At 48.0% G+C, this 2783-nt stretch overlaps 1 long non-coding RNA gene across 1 annotated transcript; it reads right to left on the bottom strand.

Annotated features, from left to right (window-relative positions):
* Positions 1-256: 256 nt before the first annotated feature.
* LOC113030861 (uncharacterized) lies at positions 257-850 on the bottom strand. Its single transcript, XR_003273662.2, has 2 exons — positions 459-850; positions 257-365 (listed from the first exon to the last, which is right to left on the bottom strand). It is a non-coding gene; the product is annotated as an uncharacterized LOC113030861 (long non-coding RNA).
* Positions 851-2783: the final 1933 nt, after the last annotated feature.

Here is a 2783-nt window from a genome sequence, read left to right as displayed (position 1 = left end):
CCCTGCCAGTGGCGGACTCCCTCAGACATCGGTGCGTTGGTGGTTCTTTGTGTCCAGGGATGGGCGTCCAGATACACACCGGCTCACTCCTTGGCGGCCGCTTATCGGGGCCTGGAGCCTGGGGCTCGGTCACTCAGGCACGGCTGGCTGCCGGCGGAGCTCACGGGCGTGTTACGTAAGGCCCAAAATGGCCTCCGTACAAGAAAGTAGTAGTTCTAATATTGACCAGTAACGAACCACCACACGCATACTGTAATGGGTTACACAAGATTTATTTGTTCTTTCTCCGGGTAAAACTACTGGCTGAAGACACAACTCTGGCCAGGAATCCAAGGCCCAAAGCCACCGCGGTCAGGGTTGTTAGCCTGGTTACAAACAGGGGAAAGGTGGTCACTTGGAAGAACAAGCAGCCAAAACGTATCAATCCTGCAGCTTCCTCAAAAAGGCTTGCCACCCACCTTTTCAGGCCTGACTTCGTTCGAGGCTGGGTCTCCACATCACATCCTGGGAGCTGGAACTTCCCCAAAACTGGTCTAGTTTCCTTGTCAGGGGCACAGAGAGTCTCCAGTCCAGTGTTTGTTTTCCTGCCTTCCAGCACATCCACTCACATCCCAATAAGAATGAGTCCTCCCTCCAACATCCTCAGTTTATTTTAAAAGCAAAACCAGGCCAGGTTAAAAATCTTTTCCATTAAAATGTGCACACTTCATCCTGGATCTTCGAGGCTTCCCTGCTTCACCAGTGTCCTACTAAAAAAACAACGACAACCCCTACTTCCTGTTTCCTCTCCCCTTTATAGAGAAGGGCTCCAATCCTCCCCAATCAGCTGCTCCCTGTATTCAACTCCAAATAGCTGGCAGCTGGACTAGAGTAGAATCTCCACTCCCACATGGGTGTGGCCCACACCTCACATCAAACACAAAAAAAACACCAAAGCATGCAATTAATACAAAACAAAATCTAAAGAAATGCCAACCCAAAAGCTTAGTGGGGGATTCTCTCCATCCTTTTCCACCATGCTATACTCTGTAACAGGCGCGTCACTGCAACTCCCCCTGGCTTCTGCTCCGCGGCTGCTGAGTGAGCCCTCATCTGGGACTCTCCTTTTTTTTCTTTTATTTTTTTTCTGCCCGTTCTGTTGGTTTTTGTCTTTTGCCCTTCTCCCCCGTCCCTCTTCTCAGCTGTTTCTCTTTCCCTCTTTCTTTCTCCCCTTCTTTCCCCCAGTCAAGTCTGTCCCATATTCAGTAAGTGAAAATAAAATAAACAATAAAAGGTGAATCAAATGGACCATTACGGCAAGGCTGGGATGGTCAATTTGGTAAAGTAAATCCATTGGGCATCTTTCTTTGCCTTTAGACAACAATTCTGATGCAAAAGAGCCAAACGGGACAGGCAAAAAAAAAAAAAAAAAAAAAGAAAAGCATGTTGTCTGCAACATATTACAGAATAAATAATTAAAAAAAAAAAAAATTTAATTTTAAATTTGTTCGTCTGTTTCTCTGTTTAGAAGTCACACTAGCACAGTCACAGCTGGGATGACATCAGAGGCTAGTGCATCGGAGCTGCTCCCTTTTTTAGTTAGTTCCTCAAAGGGGGCGAGGATGGCAACAGTCGTCTCCATAAGAGCCCATTGGTGAGCGGTGAGATAGTCAGGGAGTTCGTGCACTCGCTTTTGCTCAATGAGGGACTGGAGCATGTAATACGTGCTGTTCCAGCGCGTCTGTACGTCCTGCTGCAGTCTCTTTATTGGCTGGTTGAGCTGTCCCTGAATGTCCTCGAGGCGGGAGTAGGTAAGGCGGAATGTTTAAAATGCCCAACTATTTTCCGTCCCACTGCTATAGCATCAGCTATGCTCCTCTGTGCTAATAAGCGTGGGTAAATAAGTGTGGGTAAACTCTTTGTACTCGTTGTCGTGTTGGGATTTTAGGTGCTTGATTAAATTACTTGTGTTAAATGCGCTACCTTTAGAGCCTCCTCTGGACAATTTCGCTGAGCACAATTTGCAGTCCGCCTTTGTTTTCGTGTCTTCGTTCACTTGGAAATAGTTCCACACAGCTGTTGGGCGATCGTGGCTCAAGAGTTGGGTGTTCGTCTTGTAATCGGAAGGTTGCTGGTTCGAGCCCCGGCTCGGACAGGCTTGCTCGTTGTGTCCTTGGGCAAGACACTTCACCTACCGCCTACTGGTGATGGCCAGATGGCGCGATATGGCAGCCTGGCTTCTGTCAGTCTGCCCCAGGGCAGCTGTGGCTACAACTGTAGCTACCTCCACCAGTGTGTGAATGTGAGAGTGAATGAACAATGGAACTGTAAAGTGCTTTGAGGGGTCCTGAAAAGCGCTATATAAATGCAATCTATTATTATTATTAATATGTCTCGCCTCGCTTTCTCCCCGCTCTGAGCTGCAGCCGGGGCCTGGGGGCGGGCACTCGGAGCCTGTGATTAACCCCTTACATGCCGCTCAAACATAGACAGGTCTCAGACCGTGGTATCGGTCCTCGGAATCGGGGGACTTTTAACGAGTACGAGTACTTTAGAAAATGTGGTATCGAGGCCGATACCCGATACCGGTATCGGTGCATCCCTAATAATAATAATGATAATAGGCCCCACTGCTCACGGACCCCGAGTCCTCGGATCCGGGTCCGTGACTGGGACAGATTTGCAGCACATTCTGTGTTTGTGTGTACGTGGGTGGTGCAGCTGGTGCATAAATACTGAACAGGAATCACTGAGGTAGGATTATGTTATTTTTTTCCACTTTAGGATATTGATTTGTATGTATT

This window comes from Astatotilapia calliptera, chromosome 10 (assembly GCF_964374335.1).
Source record: "Astatotilapia calliptera chromosome 10, fAstCal68.1, whole genome shotgun sequence".
Taxonomy (NCBI): domain Eukaryota; kingdom Metazoa; phylum Chordata; class Actinopteri; order Cichliformes; family Cichlidae; genus Astatotilapia; species Astatotilapia calliptera.
Note: the sequence above shows the minus strand (reverse complement) of the source record. Positions and strands in the feature narration are given on the sequence as shown.